This window comes from Amblyomma americanum, chromosome 4 (genome assembly GCF_052857255.1).
Source record: "Amblyomma americanum isolate KBUSLIRL-KWMA chromosome 4, ASM5285725v1, whole genome shotgun sequence".
Classification (NCBI taxonomy): Eukaryota; Metazoa; Arthropoda; class Arachnida; order Ixodida; family Ixodidae; genus Amblyomma; species Amblyomma americanum.
The window spans coordinates 128,687,762-128,699,062 of NC_135500.1; positions in this window are offsets into that span (position 1 = coordinate 128,687,762).

An 11,301-nucleotide genomic window follows, 5' to 3' on the forward strand; every position below is an offset into this window, starting at 1 on the left:
AACGGAGCAACAGCCCCTTACAGATAACAGGCACAGACATTTTCATTTTTTCTTCAGTTTTTCTCTTATTTTGAAAAGAAATGCACTTTTTTGTCGATGTCAGTGTCCCGCTCGCTTTTGATGGAAGACGTGCATAGATAACGCAAGCAGATATGCACTGAATGCCAAGTTCCCTTTGTATGCACTGCTTTAAACATGGAACCCAATTACCAAAAGCTTCCTTCCTTCCTTCCTTCCTTCCTTCCTTCCTTCCTTCCTTCCTTCCTTCCTTCCTTCCTTCGTTCCTTCCTTCCTTCATTTCTTTCTTCCTTCCTTCATTTCTTTCTTTCTTTCTTTCTTTCTTTCTTTCTTTCTTTCTTTCTTTCTTTCTTTCTTTCTTTCTTTCTTTCTTTCCTTCGTTCATACCTTTCTTATTTCGTTCTTTCTTTCATTATTTCCTTTCTTCTATCTTTTTTTCCTTCCTTTCTGACGACATTTCTGGCCACAAGGAGGGAATGCATCTGTTTTCGATTTGCCACCTACTGAAAGCACCCTGTTCAGAGTAAGCATTTGCGTCGATGCATTCTCGCCCCATGCCGGCCGCATGGTGCGTGACGTACATGGCTATTTGGCGGCACCCGACGGCGGCAATTAGGTATTCTCCCCTCCTTACTTGACCTATTGCACCTCTTAATCATGTTGTCCTGGAGCTCAATCGCTCCTATGCCCTTTTTGCTTTCTTGCGTTTTCCGAGGACATGCGTTCGACCCGTTCAAGGACGCAATGCCCACTGCGCATACACGAAAAAGACAAACAAGATTTTGCAAGGAGTTCCTGACGGTTGCCCTTTCGACGTGACGCACGATCACTTAAGCCTCGGAAGCCAAACGCCTTCTCTTCCGCTCGATCACTTAGGACACGTGCATATGCGCGCCATGTGCGGTGCCCAGACATTCAACGCATTACGCATTCGTGCTTGTACTTGGCACTCTGCTTAATTGATGGTACTGGAGATGTCCGCAACGCACGTTAAAGCCCTCTTGAGTTGCGCGGGACGGACGCCAGTGGATGCACCATGGCTTTACGCAAAAAAAAGAAAGAAAAAGATCGCTGCATGGTGACGCGGAAAATGCGCCTAATCTCTCCAGACGCTTAATCAGTGAAAGGCTGCCTTTAAGTTCGAATCTGAAGAAGAGTTCAGGTGAATTAACGAGGCCTAAGTGAAGGAAACGAACGAATAAAAAAAGAGTGGCAGTTTTTCAACGTAGTTAACCCGAGTATATAGACGTGCGAGAACATGTGTTCATTATTCGCCTCTTAATCCTGGTCTCTGCATGTGCGCGCAAACAGCGTTTCTCGCTCTTAATCTTCACACTCACTCTCCACGTGGCGGAAGGTGGCGTGATGCCCTCTTCCCATTGGCTACAACTGGAGCGAGGATCGTCCGAACTTACCCGAGATTCCTCCCATTGGCTGCAGCTGGCGCGATGCTCCTCCGAAGTAACCCGAGCTTCCTCCCATTGGCTGCAGCTGGCGCGATGCTCCTCCGAACTTACCCGAGCTTCCTCCCATTGACTGCAGCTGGCGCGATGCTCCTCCGAACTTACCCGAGCTTCCTCCCATTGGCTGCAGCTGGCGCGATGCTCCTCCGAACTTACCCGAGCTTACTCCCATTGGCTGCAGCTGGCGCGATGCTCCTCCGAACTTACCCGAGCTTACTCCCATTGGCTGCAGCTGGCGCGATGCTCCTCCGAACTTACCCGAGCTTCCTCCCATTGGCTGCAGCTGGCGCGATGCTCCTCCGAACTTACCCGAGCTTACTCCCATTGGCTGCAGCTGGCGCGATGCTCCTCCGAACTTACCCGAGCTTCCTCCCATTGGCTGCAGCTGGCGCGACGCTCCTCCGAAGTAACCCGAGCTTCCTCCCATTGGCTGCAGCTGGCGCGACGCTCCTCCGAAGTAACCCGAGCTTAGCCGAGTTACTCCGAGCTTCACACAAGATTCTTAGATGGGGACTACGTTAAGTGGTGCTTTCGCACTCAAAGTGCGAAGAAGGAAGACAATAGGACGGGTGCTTGGCTGCCAGCTGTTTTTGTCATGCTGCTTAATGATGTACCAATTTGCATAGCAGCACCGGAGGCCCAGAACTTTGTGACGCTCGCATTGAAGGCTGCAGTCTGTCTTGCACTTTGCTGGCGTAGAACTGAGGTGGTAGTTCCAGCACATCGCCAGCAAAGTGCCTAACTATGAAATCATTTCTTGCGTAAGATTAGTTCGTGAGTGGCTCACGCCTGCCACACCGGCAGCCAACTTCTGACGCCATCTGGTGGCAACAGAGAAATACAGGATATATACACTTCATTCCGTACGCGTTTTCGCCATTTGTTCTGGCTGAATTCGTTGCCTTCTAATAAGATGAGGAAAATATTCGTGAGGCGACGCGGAACACGCGCCAGCATAAAGTACGCCGGCGTCTGATATCCTACGAGGAAGAGGACATGCGGCTGGCGTCTAGTTTTGTAGTAAATACGCGGGCCGCGCGAAGTTGCCAACGTCCAAGAACGTCAGGTTTGTTGCCACGGCTGCCACTTGCGCGTGAGCCGTTCAGTCTCATCATTTATCCATTAGTTACTTGTTATTGAGCGTGTACATCGCTGCGAATGCCATTTTGTTTTCTCTTCTTCGCTGCTTGAAACGGAGCCTCCGCATCGCCGCAGTTTCGGTTCATCGAGACGCATGCCGCGTACTTGTGTCGAGCGTACACGGGCGTGATGCTCATATTTCCTTGGAGGTGAGGCGGGGGCAACCGACACGAATCATCAGTTTTGTCTTCGCCTCTTCTAAACGCGCGCAGACACGGACCCAATCCGGTGTCGACAGGACGAACACGGAGGTCCTTCTTGGCAGCCAGCGCCGCATACGTGGCGCCTTGTGACGACCCCAGTCGTGACCGGCACAGCCCCAAACCCGTACGCTACCGGCCGGTGGAGTGGTTGCTTTTTTACTCGCAGGAGGGAGCTGCGATTGGCTTTTTTTTTCTTTTTCTCTTCCTCCTTCCGTCTATCTTTTCTGTCTTTCTTGTGTTTCGTTCTGGCCAGCTCCAGCATTGAAAGCAAGCGGGCACTCGTGATTAATTAGGGCGCAATTAGAGGCAATCGGAGACTTTCCTTCTCCCTTCCAACGTGGTGTCATGCGTGCGGTCCTATGCGGGCCGTTCATACCCCCCCCCCCCCCCCCGCCCCCCTTTCCCGTGGAGCGCCTGGCTTTGGGCTGCGACCGCCCGCTTACGCGACGCATGATGCAGCAGCGTATGAGGCGAGTAGGAGAAGCTTCCCTAGGGCTAGTCGTTTAAGTACCCGACGCTTTCTCCCCCCTTCGGGGGCAAACCGCGCCGATATCGGATCAGGCCGTCTCAACGAAAAGCGAAAGTGGTTTTCTTTTCTTTTTTTTTTTGCTGTACGGGCGCGTGATGTCCGCCGCCCGCATGCCCCGTCCGGTTCTAGGAAATGTATAGCCTGGCCGCTGGCCAGAGCATGTTGACAAACACTGAGGTCCGTTTCTTTCTCGCCGCTCTATTCTTGGAGACAAATACTTCACCCTGTTTGTTCAATGTGCTACAGGCGAGCACTTCATCAGGATAGGTCATCTTTTGTGAGTATGCATGTAGACATGCAAAGACGTGCTGCATATGCACAAATACACCCTTTGTAAATAGTTTAGAGAGAAAGAGGTTTGGTTCTGGACCATGCTATGTGGCTCATTACGCATGCCTAGCGTTCCAAATCGCCTGAAGGCAAGATGAACACTGGTGCTCCCCTAATATAAAGTTAGGACTTCCACGCCCTTAGAGAAATTGTCTATAGACAGTCTATAGACTTCTCTATAGATTCTATTGCCTTCCTATAGATATTTCTTTTTGTCTGTTCTTAGTCTATAGACAAAATTCTGCTAAAAGTGTGTGGCCATAAATCATAGACTGTCTATATAGACTGTCTTTAGGATTTGTATTGCCTGTAGACTGTTCTTTAGAGTTTGTCTATAGGGAGTCTATAGACTTTATATACAGAAGTCTATGGACAGTCTATAGACTGTCCAAAGAAATCTTTGTAAGGGCGGACGCCACAATCCCCTACTGCACGCTTACATGCAAACCCCTTGGCTCTTAACGTTTGACAAATACAATACCTACACCTGTGCCTGCACCTGCATTTGCGCTGGCACCTGCGCCCGCACCTGCACTTGCACAGGAAGCTGCCAAGACTAGGACGCTGTCTTCGTGATTGAGACGTCGTAACCGTGAACACCGAAGGTACGCGTTTGCGGCCACCATCGAGAGGGAGACAGTTACCACCCTTTTCCTTTCTTCATAGCCGCCCTAGACCAATCGCCATTGTGACACGCAAAACTTGCGCATGCGGTGTGCATACCTCGAGTACATGCGACGAAAAAGTATCCTGCTCCCACGGGTGTCTTTATGAACAGTCTTTGCCAAAAGTAACCAGGCTGCATGGTTTGCTCCTCTCTCGTATAGTGGATCCCGTACGGCTTTCCTGAAAAGAAAAATGTATTGGAAGGTGAGGAAAGGGTTCTCCTTACCTCGCGGTGATTTACAGTTTGACAGCTGCGATAACTGTTCCGCTATACAACTGAGAAGCAAACCGGGCAGCCTCGTTACTGTGACATTCCGTGTGTGCTACGAGGATCCACGTTCGACGGCGCGGCGTAGACGGAGACCCGTGACAGCGGCATCATCAATTACCCAGCCATGCTCTTTGAGTGACGACCAGAACAACCGGACCCGCCGCCGCCCCGGGGAAACAGGCTTTGTCCTCCCCAATTTCCGGGCACATTCCAGGACAAGGGAGCTGTCAGCGGGCCAGAGCGCGCCGTACCACAGCCGACGCTATGCGCTACCGCGAAGACAACATTCTTTCCCTCCCCCCCCCCCCCCCCCCCCCTTTGTCGTGGGCTATCGCCGGGAAGGCACCCACAGCTTCCCAGAAGGACCGTGACGGACACCTGTCAGACAGACAGGCAGTACTCGCCAAGAATGTGGAAAGACAGGCGCTAGTGAATTAGCTCCGAAGAGAGAGCCTGTGTATACTCTCACTTGAGAGAGAGTGGTGGCGTTTTTGTTGTTTATTTAGTTTGTATTGTTAACAGACTCTGGGTTCGAGGCTAAGCCCAACCCAAGGGGTGGTCCCCATCTCGCATGTTATTTTGGATTGGAGAATTGATGCTTTGGGCGGGCCACTGGAAATGACCGCCCTTAGTCCTTTGTTAATCAAGTGCTTAAAAGCGCATGTAAACGGATGCAGTCCAGTCTGAGCTGGGGCTCCATGCTTAGCATGTAATGTGATGCTACTTAGGCACTAACCTGCCCGGTCGATGAGTAAAGTAGTGCAAAGTTTGTTCTTTTGTAAATTCAGTTCTGCTTTTTCCAGTTTAACTCTCTGTATATGTATGTTGAAAAATTATGCTCTGCTGTCATCACCTACAAGCTCGCCTCCTGTTCATCTTCCAAGCCGAACGACACTAGAGGAAGGGTTTGTGAACCATCCTCGAAGAAACGGACGACTATTGAAATTCTACTGCATACACGCTCAGGACGTCATCGTTCGCCAAGAGGGCCTTCAGCGCCGAAGCCCGACGGCGTGCAGCTTCTGCCAGCAACCGCTCGAGCCCAACTCCGGAGCCACTCCATCGCCCCCATGAAGTCGTCGGCACGTAAGCTCGGACGCCCCAGCCTCTGATGTATAACCTTAATCATGTGTAATTATTGAATATACCTGTTTGTTTAAACTGAGCCATACGGTGTCTCTTTGCCTCTCCGTCCCGTGTGGACCTGCGCATTATGGGGGTCATCACACTGGTGTCAGAAGTGGGGTCTCAAAAGCAAATGTCCTCTGAATGCTGTGACATTCATGACTTCAAAATTGTAATCAAAAGGGAATCACAGGACTGATTGTGGGACTTTTACCCCCATTTGAGAGGCTTGAGGCACTGGAGGGCTTGAAAAAAAAAATGACTGTATCTGAGGGAGCTCCCACTCCACAGCCGTTGCTCGGAGCAAGCATGCTGGCATTAGGAAGCGTCATTCCGACGTTTACGGGAGATAAGACAGGGGTTCCAATCTGCGATTTCTTTTCCATGCTAGAAGAGATTGGGAAAATGGGGGGATGGTCCGATGCTCAAATGCGGGGAATGGCGAGGTGTAAGATGGCAGGAGCTGCTCATGATTTTGCCTGGCGAGACGAAAAAGTAAAATCCACAAAATCATTTGCGGAATTTAAGAAGCTCGCGTTTGAGCATTTCGACACTGAACCACGTCACGTGCGGGTACAGAGGTTCCGTGACGCCGGACAGATGGTAGGGGAGGACGTGCGAACATTTGCGTCGCGGCTTCAGCGCCTAGCACGCGATACGTTAAGCAGAGAGGAGGAAGGAGACCAGCTAAGGAAGAAATACGCGGAGGATATACTTAAAGAGGAAATGACCGCTTTGTTCGTGGCTGGTCTGCAAGACCCCGTGCGCCGGTTCATGCTCTCGCGCAAGCCGAGCAATTTCGACCAAGCCGTGGAGGCCGCATTGGATGAGGAACGAAATGAGGCGTTAACGACAGCCGCAGCGAGAGTACGCGTCATAGAGAGAGCGGTGCTCAACCCTGAGGTTGCTCTCTTGACAGAGCGGTTAGATCGCTTGGAACTGCTGCTAACTCAGCAGGTAGAACGCCAGGTTGAAGCGCGCGCTCAACAGCGCCCATTCGCTGGAAACCGGAGACCGCCACAAAGCTACAGGCGCGGTATGCGAGATTCTGAAGAAATCGTATGCTTCGCTTGCCAGGGTCGCGGACACATCGCCAGGTTCTGCCAAAACGTGCGCCGTGGGGAGCCACAAAGAGAAGCAGGCGAGACACGCCCTAAGCAAGCCTACAGCGCGGGGCTCCAGATACCGAGTCAAAAAACTAGTTAGTCCTCCCCAGCCTGAGGAGCGTGGGGAGGGAGCAGTAGATGATGAGGTGGTGGTAGTTTGTGTGGCCGACGAGGCATGCCCTGTTGTGCGTTGCAAGTTAAATGGTTGTTGTATGGAATTGTTGATAGATACGGGGTCAAAGGTGACATTGCTTAAGGAGAGCAGTTTTAACACGCTTCGAAGGAAGGGGGACCGCGAGGTGTTGGAAGCGTCTGGTGGTATGGCAACCAAATTTGTAGGCATAACGGGGGATCCTCTTGGCATAAGTGGACTCTACCGGTTACACTTCTTCCTCGGCGGAATTGCATTGGAGCACCCCTGCTACGTATGCCCGGACACGGTGTCTCTGCCAAACGGAGTGTCAGGTATATTAGGGCAGGATTTTTTGAGAAAAGGGAAGGTAGTAGTCTCATTCTCTGAGGAAGAGGTTAATGCGGGCGGCTCAAAAGTTCCGTTTTTGAACAGGAGAGGGGCTGAGATTCGCATTACCGATATTGACACCCGTCAAACAGTGGGATCATTGGAGAAGGTATATTCGCGGGTTGCCGTCCGGCTGGTCGAGGAGGCGGTCGTCCTTCCTTGGTCGGAGCACATTTTGTACGCGTTTGTGCCTTCAGATGTAGAGAGCGGCGCCGTGGGAGTGCTTGAGCCGGTCGACTCTCTCAGCAATGGCCTGAAGGCAGCCGCGTGCCTCGTGACAGTTAATGACGCCCACAGAGTGCCCCTACGGGTGGTTAACTGTAACCAGCAGCCACTGAGCCTTCCCAAGAACAAAACATTGGCTTTCTTCACCTCTGCGATAGAGCAACGTGAGCCCACCGATACGGTACTCGCAACTGTAGAGCATGCTAGTCCTTCGGCTGCTCCAAAGGTGTCGTTCGATCTTTCTCACGTAAAATCCAGGGAGAGGGAGGCTCTGGCTGGTTTGCTGAACGACTACTCGGAGGTATTCGCCGCGTCCAACCTGGATTTGGGCTGCTGTGGCGTTATAAAGCACAGGATAGAAACCGGCACTTCATCGCCCGTTTACCAGCGTGCGTACAGGATTCCTTACTCCCAACGTGAGGAGATGGAGCGGCAGGTGCAGGACCTGATTGATCGCGGCATTGTCGAACACTCAAAGTCACCCTGGGGAGCACCAGCACTATTGGTGGAAAAGCCAGATGGCTCGTATCGATTGGTAGTGGACTACCGCAAACTAAATGCCGTAACTCGCATCGATCCATACCCCATCCCCAATATACAGGAGACGCTTTCTCAGCTGGGCTCTGCCAGGTACTTCACGGTAGTGGACATGGCGGCGGGATTCTGGCAGATAGCAATGGATCCGGCAGATGCCGAGAAAACGGCATTCAACACGCCCTCAGGGCACTATGAATGGAAAAGAATGCCGATGGGTCTGGCCAACAGCCCTGCTGTCTGGCAGAGAACCGCTGATGTTATCCTGGCAGGTCTTCTGGGGAGGCTGTGCTTCGTGTATATGGATGACATTATCATATACAGTGACAGTTTTGATAACCATTTGCGCGATATTGAGCAGGTTTTGGTGCGACTAAGAGGAGCGGGTCTCAAGCTGAAGCCCTCTCAGTGCCAATTCCTCAAAAACGAGGTGAAATACCTCGGGCACGTTGTTTCAGCTGACGGCGTGCGACCGGACCCTGAGAAACTAAGGTGTGTCTCGGATTTTCCATCCCCGACTAGCGTCCGCCAGGTCCGGCAGTTTCTCGGCCTGATCGGTTACTACCGAAGGCACATAGAGGAGTTCGCCAAGCTCGCTAAGCCGCTCACCGCCTTAACAGCCAAAAATGTCGCCTTTCGCTGGGACGAAAACGCGGAGAATGCTTTTGGGGCCCTGAAAAGGAAGCTAATGAGTGCACCGCTGTTGCGCCACCCGGATTTTAGTTTGCCCTTCGTTATGGCCACAGATGCGTCAAAGTTCGCAGTTGGTGCCGTGCTATCTCAGGTTATCGAGGGCAAAGAACATCCCGTTGCTTTTGCTAGCCGACAGCTGAGCCCCACAGAGCAAAAGTACGGAGCTACGGAAAGGGAGTGCCTCGCCGTTGTCTGGGCAGTAAAGCACTTCAGATGCTACCTTTACGGCCGCAAATTCAAGCTAGTCACAGACTGCCATCCTCTGAAATGGGTGATGAGTGTCAGGGACCCTAGCTCGCGACTCGCTAGATGGAATCTACACCTGCAGGAATACTGCTTTGAAGTTGAGCACAAGTCAGGAAAGACACATCTGAATGCTGATGCACTCAGCCGCACAGCTGCCGTGGCAGCTATAGATGAGTTTGTCCCCGTAGTCGACCCCGCCGAATTACGCACAGAGCAGTGCAAAGATCCTGACCTGAAGCGAATAATCGAAAGCTTAGAGGGCGCACCGTCTCACCCCGAACAGCTAGGTTATTTCATTGGCAAAGACGGCACCCTGTGTCGGCGCACGAGGCCAACCAGGAAAGGGAGACCAGAGAAAACCGCTTGGGAGAGAGTCGTCATACCTCGGTCGTGGACAGAAAGGGTTCTTCGCGCGTTTCACGATGCGCCATGCGCCGGTCATTTTGGCGTAGCGAAGACACGCAGGCGTGTGGAGCGTTTGTACTTTTGGAGTGGCATGCGACAGGATGTTAGAGACTACTGTGCGAAGTGTCATTCCTGTCTCGAAAGAAAAACACCCAAGGGACGAAGACCAGCTCCAATTCAGCCGTTCCCTGAGGTTTCGGCTCCCTTCGAGCGGACAGGTATGGACATAATGGGCCCATTGCCCACGACCACTTCCGGAAACAAGTACATTTTAGTATTTGTCGATCACCTTTCAAAATACGCGGAAGCGGTAGCACTCCCAGATCAGAAGGCAGACACGGTTGCAAGAGCATTTGTCGAACAGATCGTGCTCCGACATGGACCCCCGAGGCAACTCTTGACAGATCGGGGAACGAACTTCGTGTCGCAGCTAATGAGGAGAGTTTGCGAGCTGCTTAAGATCGCTAAGAAGCAGACAACACCGTACCATCCGGCTTGCAACGGCGCGGTGGAGCGACTGAACCAAACCGTGGCCGGGTTCCTGTCGCATTTTGTTTCGCGCGACCAGCGGGACTGGGACTTGTGGCTCCCGTATGCAATGTTTGCCTACAATTCCGCAGCACACGAGAGCACGGGCGAATCGCCATTCTTTCTTCTCTACGGCCGAGACCCGGACCAGCCTAGTGAAGTGCCAGAGGGCCCCCGTCGTGTCCCATACGCTTCACTGGACGACTATAAGGTTGAGCTAGAATCGCGCTTGCAAGTGGCGAGGGACATCGCAAAGGAGTCCTTAAAGAAAGCGGCGAAGCGCAGGAAGGAGGTGCACGATCGCAGTGCTAGAGACGCGCCGTTTGATGTGGGGGACAGCGTGTACATTGAAAACTGCCAAAGGCAGATTGGGCTAGCTCGTAAGTTCCAGACGAAGTGGAGAGGACCGTGCGAGGTTGTCGAGAAGCTTTCTCCGGTAAACTTCAGAGTCCGAGACGTGAACCGGCGTTTGATAAGGATACACGCAAATCGCCTCAAGTCGGCACCGGTTCAGTATTCACGAAATGAGGAAAGGGAAAGCGCGGATTTTGATGGGGACAGAAGTGAAGCGGAGCGCGCAGATAGTTCGCAAGAAACGCCCTCTCCTGCATTTGTTCGGCAGGCGCCCGAGGTGACGGCCGGAATGCCACCGGATTTACTTCATGCATTGCTAGAAGAAGAAGCGCACGAGGTTGCCGCGCAGATAACGCCAGGAGAGGCTCCTGCCACGAGCCCTCGCGAGTCCCAAAGCAGACAAAGGGGCACAGACTTACTTAGTATGACTCATGAAGACCGATATCCGCTGCGAAATCGGAAAGCTAAGTCGGACTAATGGCGTAAACAGAGCGGAGTTTTGAACTGGTTAGAATTGTGTAATGCCACAGCTCATAACATTGCTATGTGCTTATGTGTTAAGTTATCGGAGTTGGTAGTTAAACCTTTCTGTCATTAAGTAACACCTTCACAGGAGAGCATGCGGAGCGCATGCAGAACCTGCCCTACTTCCTTTCGTTATCTATATTTTTGTCTGTGCCGTGATCGTGCTAGAAGTGGGAGCTCCTTTGTAACTGTGGTAAATTTATTTCGTCCAGTTTGGACTAGAAAGGAGAGGCTTGGGTGCTGAGTTTCATGTTTATCTGTAAAAGAAGATCAGTGCTGCCCCTGGAGACGCCAGTTATGACAGCGGAGGCATATGGTGTTGTGCAGTGGTGTTGAGTGCAGCGAAAAGTGTTTTGCCGGACGCACTGTGCGAGGCGATTCAGAAAGACAAGGGGAGCTGCGTGGACTCAAATGTTCGGA